This window comes from Vigna angularis, chromosome 8, assembly GCF_016808095.1.
Source record: "Vigna angularis cultivar LongXiaoDou No.4 chromosome 8, ASM1680809v1, whole genome shotgun sequence".
Classification (NCBI taxonomy): domain Eukaryota; kingdom Viridiplantae; phylum Streptophyta; class Magnoliopsida; order Fabales; family Fabaceae; genus Vigna; species Vigna angularis.
Window position 1 is genome coordinate 33,709,154 of NC_068977.1, and position 17,367 is coordinate 33,726,520.

General features: G+C 29.0%; 1 long non-coding RNA gene across 2 annotated transcripts; it reads left to right on the top strand.

Moving 5' to 3' along the window:
- The first annotated feature begins 6,432 nt into the window (after positions 1 to 6,432).
- LOC128193536 (uncharacterized) lies at positions 6,433 to 8,957 on the top strand. 2 transcript variants are annotated; one of them, XR_008244841.1, is made up of 6 exons: positions 6,433 to 6,915; positions 7,076 to 7,380; positions 7,748 to 7,922; positions 8,145 to 8,281; positions 8,413 to 8,488; positions 8,856 to 8,957. It is a non-coding gene; the product is annotated as an uncharacterized LOC128193536 (long non-coding RNA). The 2 variants fall into 2 exon arrangements; XR_008244840.1 differs by having other exon boundaries at positions 7,748 to 8,281.
- Positions 8,958 to 17,367: the final 8,410 nt, after the last annotated feature.

Here is a 17,367-nt window from a genome sequence, read left to right on the forward strand (position 1 = left end):
CAACACAATTAAAAAAGAGTATTTTGTTATCTACCATGGACAGTTTCCTAAGTCAAATGTAGGTTTAGAGGTTCATAATTTAACATTTATATATTATCAAGAAATCAAATCATTCAGCAGGCAATTTGAGGTTTTAGTGTTTGTATTTTTGCTAGAAAGTAACTATCACTTCTCTTTATTAATACTTTTCTAGGAGAAATTTAATTGAAAGTTATTCAAGTAACATTGACTGACATTCATGTATAAACTTCCATTACCATGATTCTATGAAGCAATGCTTGAACATTAACTTCGTTTCTGCTTTCAACATGGCTAAGACCAGTCTTTGTTCAACATCTCTATCTTTTCTTGTTCTTCTAATCATTTTTCTTTCTTTCTCTGCAGTGCTTGTTCCAGTAACTACTGCAGGTAAGTCTATATCTGATTGGAACATAAAAACATATACAAAGATATGCATGTGATAGAAATTTCAAAAACACAATCATTATTCTAAGTTTCGTGTTTTCTGATTTATATGTAAAAGTAAGGTTTGATGAATCTAGAAACATGTAGATGTTGAAGATTGTGACTATATGAAATTTCAGATCTGAAAATGAGAAAACTTGGTGACATGGCAAGTCCACCTCCTTCACCAAAGCTTGGCAATCCACAAATGCCTGGTAGTCAACCTTCTACTCCTCCATTCATGTTGCTTAATCCCTGACCTATTACAACAAATCATAAGGCCTATCAAGCTTTATTTCATTCTCATTTTGTCTTGTTTATCAATGTTTGTCATATATATATATATATATATATATATATATATATATATATATATATATATATATATATATATATATTCATTACATCAAGGAATCTGTATAAGCTCTGTTGAATTTATAACAGGTTTTCTCTAGTTTATTATTCAGGATGAATTTGAACTTCGACGAAACTGTTTTATATAAGCATGATAAATTTTGTATAATATTCTTTCGATAAATTAAGATCCACAAAAGAATTACTGTATTCACTTTTTTTTTTATATCATAAATAAATTATGTTTATATAATAAAAGCAAACTTATTAGAAAAAGTAGAAGGACTCATGTATTAAGTAGTTAATTTTTATTTTATTTCAGAGGGGATCATAAAACCAACATAAAGTTTTTGTTTTAATATAATCATGAAACTTGTCACTTTTTCAAATCAACCTTCAGAGGCTACATCAAACTTGTAAAACAATAGTTTATTTTATTTTATTTTATTTTAGTTAAAAGTGTCAAATGGATTAAAATTAAAATTAAAATTAAAATTTTATAATTAACATAAATTATTTTTTTTTATAATTTTTTAAAAATTTTATAAATAAAATATTTTTAAAAAATTTTTATAAATAAAATAAGAAAGGTACTGTCATTTTATTAAATATATAAAAAAGATCAATGTTATTCATTTGTAACTATGAAAAGAATAAATAAACATAAAGATCATAATTAAATATGTTTTTTAAAAAATATGTTAATTAAGTTTTAATTATTTATTTATTTTTTACCTGAGTAGTTTCATGAAAGATTTATTTTTTCATCATTTGAAAATTTTGATTCAGATTTTATTATTTATTTATATCTATATATACGTAAAAAGGGATTTTATTTTGTCTGTGTGTGTGTGTATATATATATATATATATATATATATATTTTTTTTTCAATTTTACCTTTTAAATTAAAATAATTATATTTCTATTTTTACTTTTTAAATACTTTTATCTAAATTTAATTATTTTATAAATTAAAATAATTATTTTACCATTTTATCTTTTTAATAACTTTTTTCTAAATTCAAATAATTATTTATAATAAAAAAAACTATTTAATAATAAAAATATATGGAGAGCATTTATTTTTATAATTATTTTTAATAAAATTTATTTAACAATTTAATAAATTTTTGTTAGAATAAAAAACAAGTACACATACTAGTAGTATTTGTTTCCACTAATATATAAAGGAGATTTTCGTTTTTGTGGGTACATACTCCTAACCTATATTATATTTTTGGTTGCATACTTCTCCTAACCAATATCTAAAGGAGAATTTTTTTTTTGTGCGTACGACAATTTAATAATAAGAAAATTGTAAAAAGCAATAAAATTTAATAGTAAATATTAATTTAATTTAATTTGTTTTATATTAATTTTAAATTGAGCCAAGTAACTGGATTTGAAATTTATGTTTGACCTAGATAACTATTTAAATAAAGTTAATAAACTAAACAGTTAGACTGAATGACGAAGACCTTATAATAGTATAATCCCACTGGAATTCATACTTAACCATAAATTATATATCATTGATCAAATGGAATTCTAGTTGAATTAGTCTAAGAACGGGTAAATTGGTCTAAGATTGAAAAAAATTATCAAAAATTGACTGAAAATGAGTTCATCACACTTCAGCAAAAAATTGAAGAATATTATTTTTTATTTTTTCTTCAAAAAATATTTAATATTTATAATTTTATTTTAAAAAATGATACTTTTTAAAGAATATTGTTGTATACAGTATATATTTTAATTTAAATAATTTAATATTTTTTATTTGTACACGTATTTTGAAAGGTAAAAACTTGTAAAATATAGCATTATATTAATTTTAGTGTTCTTAAATTATGATATTATATTTTTCTAATATTATTAACTTATTTATAAATTAATTTATGAAACATCTTTCATATAATTTTTTATACTTTTATTTTTAATTCATGAATGAGTTCATTTGAATTCATAATAAATTTATCTTTGTTTTATTCTTTCAAAAAACCTTCTGAAAAAGTTTATTTGGACGTATTCTTATATTTTGAATTTACTTTTACTCTCTACTCGAAAATCGAAATAAAATAAAAAAAAAATACGTTTAGATACCCTCAACCCTCACCTTTATTTTATACACATACGGAGAGAGAATAAATTCACGAATTCTGATAAATTTTTTGACGGGGTTAGACTTTCTTGCATATACAAGTTTGACGACACAGACATAGAAAGTCTTTGAAAACTACCATATAAAAATGACTTTTTATTAAAGTATGGTAGTTCATCTGCCTAGCATTATAACGGATCCATATGGAGATGCATCTTGGTTAATGACTTGTATGCTTCGGTTCTTTTGAACCAAATCGTATAAGTTTGACTAAACTACAAAAATGTGCGAGTTTAATATTATGCGTTTTGATAGGCTTCGATTTAGGAGAAACGTTTTAGGAAAATCATATCTTTATACACTGAACGATCAAGGTTTGTACGACCATCTTAACCGTTCAGTCTAAACTTCTTGACCATTGATTAAGAAAGTACAAATATGCTTAGGCGATATTGAGGTACAACTGGGTAAATCTCATCCAAAGGTCCAATACGAAACCTATAAATATAGAAACAAGGTAAAAAGGTAGGTGGTTCATTTATTGAGTATTTAAGACTTAACGGTAATAACTTGAATATAATTTGAACGTCAAAGTACCTTTCGTAAGTATTCACCGCTCGAATTCGAACCGTACAAGAAGAAAACATTTGCACTTTAAGCATATAACGACTAAATTGACGCGTTAAACAAGAGTAAATTGTGAAAGTGTAGTTCTTGACCATACATATGTAAACAAATGATAAAACAACTTAGAGATTTGGTTCCACTTATAGACTATGATAACTTGATCATGTTAAACATTGTTTTTAATATTTTTACATAAAGATTTAGAATTTTTCTCTAAAAAAATTAGGATTTAGAAACTTATGATATAAATGTTTGAGTTATGTTATAAATATATGTTGTCGATTATTGCATTAAGTTGGGTTCGTGAAATTTAATCACAGTAAAATTTTGTCCTCATCTGTTAGATAACTTTAATTTAATATTTTTATATGTTTTGAATTTAAAATCACCTTCGTTTACGAAATTTGAATGAAACCATGTTTATAATGATAATCTGATTCATAAAATATACATAATTAGGTAAATACATGCAAATTTCTTAAGAGCAATACTTACATTTTTTGAATTACTTTCTTTGAATTACAATTTAATACGATTATGAATATTTTTGTTAAGTATCAAAACAATGTAAGTTTTGAAAAGTCAACAATATTAATTTATATTGTACTTTTATTTATACTCTTATTTATGAGTATATTTCTAAAAAAAATTATATTGTTTTATTTCCAACCGGTTATCCTAAATTTGTAAAAGTAATGATCATTTAATTTATTCTATTATATACCATTCCTTCTATAATATATATATATATATATTAAATTCACAAATTCTGATAAAATCTGACAGACTTAGATTTTCTTGCTGAAACAAGTTTAACTGACCTAGACATTAGAAAGTGTTTGAAAATTATCACATAGAATAACTTATATCAGACAACGGTAGTTCACTTCTTGTCTTGCAGCAGAGCTATATCAGACATAGAATGTTAGTCCAAGTCGTTTAGGATGCATTATAGGATTTTTGAAATGTTTTTCTCATTCACAAATATTTTAGAAAACTTTAAAAGTTCACAAATCCCAAACTACTAAATTAAGGATGTTTAACTATGAGTGGTTCGTTACAGTTACTAAAAAGAAAATGGATTATTGGTATAGACAATTCCTTAATTGTTTCCTTTAAGCTGTTGTCAACTACACAGTTGCATACTTGCATAACCTCAGAATCTCATTTATTTCATACTATTTGAACTCATTTATGTCTCTCATCGTGCTAATGTGTTGTAATGTATTGCAATAACTTGAGAAGATCATGAACAGTTAGGGCATGGATGGAGGATTACGAGGATTACGAGGTGGTAGTGAAGGTTTCCATGGCGTTCCAACAATTGGTGGAGGAGGTGGACTTTTCATAGTACCCAATTTTCTCATTACCAGATCTGCAAATTAAGCAAGATCACGGAATGTTGTTAAACTGTTACAACAATTTATGCATTTTGTATGTGAGGAAAATATATACCAACCTGCATTGACTGGAGTAATCTGTGCAATGAAAGTGAAGCTGATCATTAGCAGAAAAAGAAAGGTTACTGATATTGAACAAACACTCCTTAATACATACATTATTTCTCACTGTATGTTAAGCTAAAACCAAATTCATACTCCAGACTGCTTCATCGTCACCAAATTTATAGGTCCCATAGAACCAATGGAATCAAATTTCTTCATTTGACTAAAATTTCCAATCATTTGACTAAAATTAAAATATATTATTAAAAAGAATTTAAAGACCCACTGATTGTGAAGGCACGGTCTGACTAAGTCTCTGATTCTCAACTGGGCTGATAAAAAAATAAAAAAATAAAAAAAACCTTGATTGTGGTGTAAGGAAATGACATCAATGATGTGTTAGTAAAAAATAATTGTGCAGTTTGACTATTTCCCTGAAATGAAATTAACCAAGACATGCATTTATTTAATGTAAAATTTTGATGGAAATTGGAAGCAAGTGTTCTTCTGACAGAATATAGTTTATAAAGGATTAACAAGTTTCAACTGGTGTTGAATCTCTGGTTAAATAGAGTGGTAGTTCACTCTATATTCTTAAATTTTGGATGTGATTAGCCTTCTAATCAAATTTTGGAAGACTTTCCAAGGAAAAAATCATGCCTAGAATGTTAGGATATACTTAAATTTTTAAAATTTATAAATAATTATTTTTAAATTTTATTTTATTAGTTTGGATTTAGTAATATTTTATTTGATTTTGATAAATCTAAAATAGAAATGGATAGTTTTGATTTTTCATTTATTTAAATATAATATTATTTTATTTTAGTGATATAAAATAAAAATAGATTAAATTCTTACTTTTAATAAGTAAGTTGATATTTTGTTTTTAATTTTTATTATTTATAATTTGTCTAAGCTCTATTTACCACTATTTAACTACGGTCAAGATTAATTAAAAATTACCATTATATAGTCCTTTGATATCACTTTATTTTCTAAATAAAATATTTAACAAAATCGGACTTAATACTACGTATGGAGAAGATTTTATTCTAAAGAACGATAATCAAATAGAAAATAATATAATTTTTATTATTAGACAGTGTAATAACCTTATAATAACAAAATTATAAAAATAAAAATAAAATGTAATAATAATATTAATTTGATTTAATTCATATATTCTAAATTAATTTTAAATTAAACCAAAATCAAACTTGATTTGAAATTTATGTTTAATGAAACTATTTAATAAAAGAAAAACTAAACTGTTGGACTAAGTCATAAAGACCTACCACTACAAAAATAATACATTTTAGGCGAGGTTCTTTACCTGCGGTTTTTAAAACCTCAACTAATTTCCGGCGGTTAATAACAAAACCGCCCCTAATATTTAGTTATTTATTTATTTTAGAATAATTTTTCCCTAACCCTAGTGTCCTTTCCACTCCTTCATTCCCGCTTCTGCCTCTTGGTCTTATTTTCTCCCCGTGCCGTTTCTTCGTCTTCAAACCAGGTGTGGAGTTGTTTCTTCATCTTCAAACAAGGTGCGGAGCTCTTGGGCTTGATTCCACTTTGGCAATTAAACTTGCAAAGAAATCTTTCAAGAAGAGAAACAAGGAAGCTCGTTGCGGAAGAAGTTGACAGAGTCATACCTAATCCGCGGTGCGATGGCCTCTGTCCGTGGGTATGGTAGGGGAACTTTTTTCGCGACAACGGTGTTTCAGTGTCTTCACGGCGAGTTTCCGGTGACTCAGGTGCGGCGTTTTCACGACGCGAGGATCTCGTTCTCCAGCGTTTTAGCGACAACAGAGACTTGGATCGAATTAGCGATTTATTTAAGGTTTGAATTCGGGTTCTGTTTTTAGGGATTTGAATGGGGTTTTCTTCCGGTGTCCCATGATTTTGGGTATGGTTGTGGAGGAGAAGAAATTCCAGGTATGTAAGCTATTTTAGTGGGATTGATTGCTTGTATGTTAAGTTTACAAGTATGTTTATTGTTCATTCCAGTATAATTGTATGTTTGGGGTATTGAAAATAGAATACTCTTCTAATCCTTGTAACTGAGGTCTCTCTGCATTTCTTTGATATTCCTTAGGTACATATTGCAGTCAAGTTGTTACCAAAGTTTTGAATATGGACCCGGGTATAGTGAAAAAACGGAGGGGAGTGAATATGGATCTGGGTATGGTGGAAGGAAGAGTAGTGGGTATGGGGAAGAACAGCAACAGGACAATGGGTATGGTTATGGAGGGAGGAGTGAGTATGATGAGAAATCTAGCTATGGGAGCCAAGGAGAATGGTTATGGGCATCCACCTCAGAAGGAGGGCTACCGAAAGCCTTGCTATGAGAAGCGTGATGATGATGATGATGATGATGAGGGCTATGGACACAAAAAATATGTAAGTATTACTGCATCATGTTTTATCTTTACAATTTTTTATAGGTTTCTAGAACAGTGGCAACTCTAAACTCTCTATATTCAAAATTATTCTCTGGTTTGACTTCCTTGCGATTTCTACTGTGACAATGGAGAAAAAATCAATCCAGCTTTCGTTGATAATGTGTATTTTGCTCTTGTGAATGTGCTGGCTACTAGTAACTTGAGAAACAAAACTTTGAAAATGAAATGTTTTGAATTTGTGTGAAAGTGCCGAGTTTAAAACATTGGTTATGATTCAGTGATTTACAGGATAGAAATCTGAAATTAGAACATCGTAAAACCTGTTCGATGACAGCTAAGGAAATTCAATTTTTTTACTTGACAAGTCAATATAGGTGAGCTGGATAGCCTACTGTTAGTTCAGTTCAAGTGGATCATAAAGAAGAACAAAGAATGAGTAGAAGACCACCTCCTGATCCCGTGGCAGTGCTAAGAGGCCATCGAGCTTCGGTCACATTTTTTGTTTTATGGGCATTACTCTGGTACACATTTTTTCCCTGGGTATGGGACATTGGCATCCAATATCTATCAAGCATTTCTTTGGCTGCTAGTTACTTTTATAATAGTTTTTAACACTAAAAGTAAAATCTGTGTTCAATAAATGATGAGTTGCCTTGGATGCCATACCCATCGGTGTGCCACAAGAACTCCCTGATTTAGTTGGTTGCGTATACAATTAGTTTCACTTAATAATTAGTTGCATCATCCTCTTCTTGCTTGCAGTTCTGCTGATGGTGAAGTCCGAATTTGGGATACCCTTCAACATCGAACTGTGTCATCTGCATGGTGCTTAGTTCTATAATTTTTTTGGCATTCATATTTGTGAAGAATATCGTTGATTTTCAGAAATATGATCCATGGTACAAATTAATTTTATACTGCAGAATTTTGTAAGCTAAAACTACATCAGTGTTTACATTTAATTTTGTATGAGCTATTTTCAACCATTTATTTGACCTACACATAACTATATTATTATTTTAATTTTCAGTATAGCCGTCCAAGAAAATGAAAATTTCAATACGAAGTTACGTGCAGCATTTGTTAAATGAAAGGTCAAGAATTCAGTAAGGATTTAGTTCCTTAATTTTATCACTTATATCCCAATTAAAGATATTTGGATATATAGGAAGACTTTTTAGAAAAAAAAAAAGTATCTTTTTAAAAGAATTTTAAAAGACAGAACTTTTGTAAAGCAACTTATGCATGAGATAACTTTAGTTTATAAAGACGAATTTTAACTTTCTTCTCTTACTGTAAACCTGGACCAGACACTCAAGGTAAAAATCATATAGAAATTCTGCTTGTGTCTATATAATAATCTGTTTTGGTTTTTAATTCTGGGCATTTGTTATATATATTATTGTTTGCTTATTATTCTCTTATAAGGTTTGAGTTGTTGAATGTTTAGCTCACTCATAGATTTGTTTGTAGGTATATGATAAAGAAGCATGAAGAAAATGAAGAACAAGAATGATAATTGTTATTGGAGAACACTTTTTAATTTGTTATGTAGAAGTTTACTTTTAATTTTTAGGACAAACATTTGTTATTTCTTAAGTTTACAAGTTAATTGTATTTTTAATTTTACAGTTTATTTCATATAATAATAATTATTTTTGGTTTTATATTATTCTGTTTTAATATTAAATATATTTTGTATTAATCACATTAATCAAGTCATTTGAATAAAAAAAAAACTTAAACTATTTTCATTACCGGCGGTTTTTTGATAACCCACACAAATCTCAACAATTTATTTCAATCTCAGCAATTACCGGCGGTTTTTGTAAAATCCCCCGCAAATTACGGCGGTTTTTGTAAAAACCCCCGCAAATTACGGCGGTTTTTGAAAACCCCGCAAATAGCAACGGTTACAAACAAAACCGCCGGAAATCTTTGTGACGGTGGTTTTCCCAGTAGTTTTGCTAACCGCGGGAAATGAATTTACCAGGGGTTAAAACCGTCGGTAATGCAAGAAAAAACCCCTGGTAAAATTTTTTATTTTTGTAGTGTACGTAATCCCACCAAGATTAACATATAATTGAGATTTAATAAGCTTGAAATCTATATATCATTAAACAAACTACTTTAATTAGTATTACATATGAATCTTATATGCTTAAAATCTTATTCCGTGTCGAACGTATTGTGGTTGAACTTGAAATCCGTTAATCCATATAGTGTTCATCTAATTATAGCTAAACAATAATTTCTATTGAATCAGTTGTCAGCAAATTTTTTTAAAATATATATATATATATATATATATATATATATATATATATATATATTTTATATATATATATATATATATATATATATATATATATATATATATATATATTTAATGAGGTAGAGAAGGGGTTTTCCCCAGTTTGAAACAAAGTTGTACTGTTTTCATACATCATCTTTTTGTTTAAGATATGTGAAATTGATTTATGTATTTTTGAATATTTCTTTTCTCTTTAAATTAAACTATTTGTTATTTATTATTCTTTTAGAAAAGAATATTCATAAAATATTTACCCGAGAATGAAAATATGTTGATTTTGATACCACAAGTTTTTACTCACTGTAAAAATTAGGAAAATGAAGGTTCCATACTTTTTTTTATAATGGTTATTTTGAGAGTTGATTTTTATAAATATTTGAATATTTATATATATATATACATACATGTTGACCATAAGATAATGTTTATCATTATCCGGGGAAATATATATGTGTATATGTATTTGTTTTTTCATTACGGTAACAAAAGTTATTTTTTATTATTATTATTAAAATATAAAATAGTATTAGATTTTAAATGAAATATGTTCATAAAAAATAATTATAAAATAAATAATTTTACCATGAATAATTTTTATAATAAATAATTGAGCTTTAAAAAATTAACTATAAATTTTAAAGGATAAAGCAATAAAATGAGATATATTAATAAAATAAAATTGACAATAACACGTGTATACTAATCTAAAATGCTTTCTTTACTTTTATTCCATTGTTTTTTCCTTTCTTTCATTCTTGCGTTCTTTTTTATTATAAACCCTAAACATTAAATCCTAAATCCTAACCACTAACTCTAAACCACAAACCCTGAAACCTAAATCTTGATCCCTGAACCCTGAACTCTGAACTCTGAACTCTGAACTCTGAACCCTTAACCATGAACCCTGAACCATGAACCACGAACCCTGAACCCTGAACCCCAAACCCTGAACCATGAACCCCAAACCATAAACCTTAAATACTAAACCCTAGACCCTAGACCCTACACCATACACCCTACACGCTAAACCCTACACCCTACACAGTACACCCTAAACTCTAGACCGTAAACATAATCCTTAACCCTAAGCCCTTAACCTTAAACCATAAACCCTAAACCACAAACCTTAAATCCTAAACCCTAAACCTAAACACTGAAACCCTAATCTATAAACTCTAAATCCTAACCCTAAATTTAACCATAACATTAACCTTAACCCTAACCTTATCTCGTAAACTCTGAACCTTAACCCTAAACCATAAAGAATAAACCTTAACCCTAAATCATAAACCATAAACCATAAACTCTAACGCTAACCTCAACCCCTACCTCTAACCCTAAACTCTCAACCTAAATCCTAAACCATAAATCCTAAACCCTAACCCCAACCCTTACCATAAACCCCAACCCTTACCATAAACCCTTACAATAAATCATAAACCGTAATCCTATAAATTAACCATAAACCATAAGCACCTAACCCTAAATCCTAACCTTAACCTTAACCATAACCCTAGCCTTAACCATATATCTTAACCCTAACTCGAACCACAAACCCTAAACCACAACACTAAACCATAACCTTAAGCCTAACTCTAAACCTTAAACCATTAACCCTAACACTAAACCATAAATCATAAACCCTAACCATATACCTTAAACCATAAATCCTAAACTCTAAACCCTAACCATAAGCCTACCTCTAAACCCTAAATCATAAACCCTAATCCTATAAATTAACCATAACCCTAGCCTTAACCATATATATTAACCCTAACTCGAACCATAAACCCTAAACCATAACACTAAACCATAACCCTAAGCCTAACTCTAAACCTTAAACCATTAACCATAACCCTAAACCCTAAATCATAAACCCTAACCATATACCTTAAACCATAAATCCTAAACTTTAAACCCTAACCATAAGCCTACCTCTAACCCTAAATCTTGAACTCTAACCCTGATCCTAAACATTAATCCTTAACCTTCACCTTAAGCCCTAACCCTAAATCATAAACCCTAACCATAAATCATAAACCTAATTTCTAACCATAAACCCTAACCCTAAATCATAATCTAAATCCTAAGTCAAATCATAAACCTTACCCCTAAACCATAATCATAAACTATAACCATAACTCTAACCTTAAACATAACCTTAACCCCCTAACCCTAACTATAAACACTAACCATAAACCCTAACTCGAATCATAACCCTAAACCTAACTGTAACCATAATCTTAACCATAAACTATAACCCTAAACCCTAACACTAATCCTAACCCTAAACTCTAACACTAACATAACCCTAAACCTACCCTAATTCTAAACCTTAACTCTAAATCGTAAACCCTAAACCATATATCATGAAAACCTACGTAATTTAATTGAGATTAACTTATAATTAAGATTTAATAACCTTGAAATCTATATCATTAAACAAACTACTTTAAGTAGTATTACAATGAGTCTTATATGTTTACACTAGTAAAGAAACCCTTACAGCTTTTTCGAAATAGGCTTACTTCCTTGGTTCTCTGACCAACCGAGGCGAAAAACTCTGACAACTCTTTTGAAATAGGTCTACTACCTTGGCTCTTTGACCAACCGAGACAGTATGTCCTGCCAGAAAATGACAGTCTCTGATTTTGAATGTTTCATATCCGATTTTTCAACATCTACTACTTCGGTTCCATTTTAACCGATGTCAAAGGCCCTTTATGCCTCAGTTTAACCGCGAACCGAGGCCTATAATTAGTAGATATTTTTAAATTTTCCATTTACAATTTTATTTTAAATTTTTTTTGGAAGGTTTACGCATCAGTTTTGTTTATCACCGAGGTAATAACCTCTTTGATATTTATATTCCAGAACCATGACACAATAAGTACATTTTCACTCTTCTTCTTTCGTCAAAGACCTAACGCGAATTGCAGCTTCCCATCTCGCGTAAACAAGTTTTCCTTGTCGTTTTATCGTTGTTGCCTCCACCAGTGGCTAGCGCCGCTGTGACACCCGGGCACGGAGACGAGGGCGGGGAGTGACGCCGGTGCAAGAAGCATGGTGCAGGGGGCACGGACAAGGAGCGGCTCCTGGCAGCTTCGGGTGGAAGGGGTACATGGATGAATCGAACATACACTGGAATGAGAGGGATCTGGAGACTGTATAGGTATGGGACTATACAGTTGAAGGATAGCTTAAAGGAATTGATTTGGCTACTCATATCACCAAAATGCATTTACTTTTCGGTAGCCTGACTCATAAGAACTCCATGGTTAAGCGTGCTTAGCCTGGAGTAATTCTGGGATGGGTGACCTTCTGGGAAGTTTTCCCAGAAAGTGTGCGAGTGAGGACAAAGCACACTGGAAAGCCTGGTGGTGGTCTGTGGGGGCAGTCAACGGTCCCTGCGAGTTGCCGGGACGTTACAGCCGCTGCCTCCACCACTGGTCGTTTTAAACATCGTCTTGATTTGGTTTTCCAAAAATTAAAATATAAAATTTTCTTTTAAAAAAACCTTGACATTTTTAAAGAATGATGTTTGTTGGAAAAAATTAAATTTAACTATTATGATATGTTTGATTTTTTACGTGTATTTTGAATATTAAAAACTTGTAAATATGATATTGTTAGGTTTTGTATTCTTAAATTATTACATTATATTTTCTAATGTTATTAACTCGTACATAAATTAATTTATAAAACATTTTCATTTAGTTCTTTTACATTTTCATTTTTTTAACTTGCAACATTATAAATACTCAAATTTTATAACGAGATATTTATAAATTGTTAGTTATCACTCATATTTCTTCCATTAACACCAATTTTAAAATGACACGTATATAAACAGGCAAAAAGTAGTGTTTCATAATTAAATTAATTCTAATTTTCTAAATACATTTTCCAAATATCAGTTTTTATTAAAGAATTTATTTGTGTTTTTGGTGGGACCAATTTTGGGCCAAGACAAAAATAGGGCAGCCCAACTTCTTCCTCTTCCGTTGATGAGTAACCAACAAGTTTTAAAGAGTTCAATCTCTCATTGTCATCCATTCATCTTGATTTTGTAACGTTCCTTTCATAACACCACCAACATTTGCTAACCCTACCTCTTTTTGGTTGTATGTACATATAATCATTGTCTTCTTCTAGAAATATTTTTATTCATTATTTTTTCTCACCTAAAAATATTTGATAATCAATATTAAATATTCAAGTGTATAATTACTTAGTTTATTATGTAAATAATATATACTTTTTTAGTTTTTAGTTTCATTTTATTTTAAAAATTATTCTCTTTGTATACAACTTTTTTTTTCTTATTGATTCAACTCGTTTGATATTCATCAAATTCAATCAAAATACCCCATTTTGATTTTTATATAATTACTTTTTAAAAAAGTTTGACACAAAAAAAAGTTATGTCCAATGTATAAAGATGAAACACAAGTTTTATATATAAACTGAATAAAAACATAATTAAATAAAAAGTTTTAGTTTAAAAATGAGAATATGTATGGTTATTGGGGGTTCCATTATTGTTATCCTTTTGGTCAGGGAATTGAACAAGTCAATGAAGTTGTAAAAGACAAGTGAGTCTACCTCTAACATTAATATCTTTTGTTACATATTTGATGTGCATGCATGTATACATGGAATGCCCTTTCATGAAGGTTATAATTCATTTGATGGTGGGACATGTCATGCACAGAGTTGTAATTTGTCGTATAAGATATATATTTATTTAAGTAGTTATAAAAAAATAAATTTTTATATTTAAAAAAATAATGTGAAATAAATATAAAAATTTGTGTGTCAAAATATATTTTTGTTTTTTCCCTTACACAAAGGTACAAACATTAATTCAAAGCCAAACCCATACCAAATATATACAACTTTCATGTAACTTGCAAATTTAAAATCTATAAATTCTTTAGGGGAATTCTTTTTATGCATATCTTAAATGGTAGAAAGAGGTATAAAAAATACCAAATTAGTTTAATGGGTCCAGCTAATCCAATAAAATGCTACAAAATGGTGCAAGAAAAATAAATACTAGCTCTGCTCACCAATGTCCTAAAGTGTTTGCTTTTTACAAAGGCAATGATCATATTAGAAGTTGCACATTTTCATAAACAAGAAACTTTTAAATATTAAAGTTTTTTATGGTTATTAGAATCGATTTAATCAATTTTAGTTCGATGAAGAAGATTAATTTTTCTTAAAAAATATAAATTATTTTTTAAATAATTTTTATGATATTGTCAGAACAGTGTCAACGGTAAATTAATTGTTTAAAATAAACAAAGTAAAAAAATGTAAAATTAATTTAAAATATTTATATTAAATAACGTTGATTAAAATAAATAAAATGAACCCTAAAAATACTAAAAAATAAACATTAAAAATAAATAAACTAGTATGGATTTAACAGACACCACTAAAAGAAATATTAAAATAAATTATATTGGTATAACTTACAAACAATAATCATATTTTGTTAACTCCACGTTACAGAAGAACTTATTAACTTCACCTGGGAAAATTAATAAACTTATAAAATCATTATCTCATAAAATTATAAAATATAAAATTATAAGTAATATGTGAGAATAATTAAAGAAGATAACCAGATAACATATATCAGTCATATCATCAAGTACAAATAAATTAAAATGCGTACACTTAATTAAAAAATATGAATTTTTTTAATATTTTATATACAATAGAAAAAAAAACATAATTAATACAAATACAATTGAAAGTATTTAAATTTATCAACTTTAAACTTATTTAAACCTTAAAAATACATCAATCATATAAAAAGGATATGAGTGGTAACTAATATGGTTCAAAGAAACATATACTTTGGTTCCAAGTTCTTTCATATTTCTTTTATATTCAATATAGTTAGTTATATTAGTATTGGTCTTGTTTTTAAACTAAATAATCGAATTTGTCTTTAAGTGTTTGCACCCAAACATATTCGATCTGGATTATATATGCTTATTCTAGGCTTCTTTCACTAGAAGTAATACTTGTGACGTATTGACTACTTTGTAGCCATCATCAAGGTATGATTAAACATTTGCTCTACTACAGTAAATGATCTATTGGACCCAAGCCCAAATCCATCGAAGTAAAAACCTACAAACATCATAAATAATATTATAAACAACGCAGTGATCGATGTATTTTATTTACGTTCTCACTAATTATACATTTATTACTTTATTGATATAAAGGTTGACTTGAGCGTCGAAGTGTCTTCTGTAGACAAAATTTTTATCCATATTATTGAGGACGAGTATTGAGAAGGAGGATCAGTACTTTGGAGATCGAAGGTTGGAGATGTTTGTGGAGTTGTTAAAGTCTTTGTAAGGTATGTTATCAGCTTATTAGAACAATAAGCACCTACCGAGGCGAGAATGCAATGTTGAAAAGGAGGTCGAGGCTGAAGTCACTCCTGTAAGGAAAAGTATAAGGAAGTTGTTGATAACGTTGTCTTGGTGTAGAAAACACCCTACCCCATCCCTATCTGTGGAAATGAAGAAGAGTAGTACAACCACAATTCTAAGACGCACCACTCCTTGGCAGTGGTAGGGAACTGCCGACATTTCCTAGCAGTGAAAGCTTCTTAGTGCGGATCGGTATTATGGTAGCATCGACCTAGATGAGCATGTGGTCATCTACACAACTCAAGTTAGTTTGTACTCAATTGACAATGCAATCTTATGCAAATCCTTCATTACCACTCTCAAAGGGGCACCTAGAATGGTTCACTCGCCTTCCCCTATTCCATTGACTGCTTCGACACGCTGATGTCGTCCTTCACCACCTAGTTAGTCACAAGTCGCCATAATCAAACTTCCCTCACACTCCTCAACATTAGGCAAGAGAAAGGAGAATCCTTGAGAACCTTTTTTGAAAGGTTTAGCAAAGTGGTCTTGAGAAGAAATAAGGGAGTATCACAACAAGATAAGAGCTAACACCATGTCAACTGAGAAGAAAAGAATTAAACGAGACTTAACTCAAAAATTGTGTTCCTGACAGAGAGAACCTAGGTCCATTCAATTCTCTTGTTATGATCCTGCTCAAGAACACTCCCAAGTCCTGAGTGTTAGAGGAAGCATTACATCTAGACCTTTATGTTAATTTCCTGTTACACATTAACAATTTGATAAAAATACAATAAGAGTTTCTTTGTGTTTTTGTGAGTTTTGTTATCTAATATTGAGTTATGAATTGTGAGAGTTATCATGTATTGCACAAGTCTTCGTGAAAAGAAAAATATTTATTACTTGTTAGTGCACATTCTAGAAGCTGAAGACATTAATAATTATTCTTTTCTAAAGTTCAGAATGAATAGGGGTAACTAACTCTCTTATTTACGGGTTGGACATTATTGACTCTTTATGATTTCTACTATTCAATATTTTTTCCATCACTTTGTATTCTATTTTTTATGTTAATTTCATTATTATTGATTGCATATTTGTTAGTACCTGATTATTGAAAGATAATTTGAGAATCCTAATTAGGATAAAACAATTAATAGATTTCACATCTAGACGTATATATGTATTAATTAGTCATTCAAAACATTCTAACTTAATGAGAAATTTTGATAAAAAAAATCTAAAATATTAGAGTTTTTATTCTTAAGAT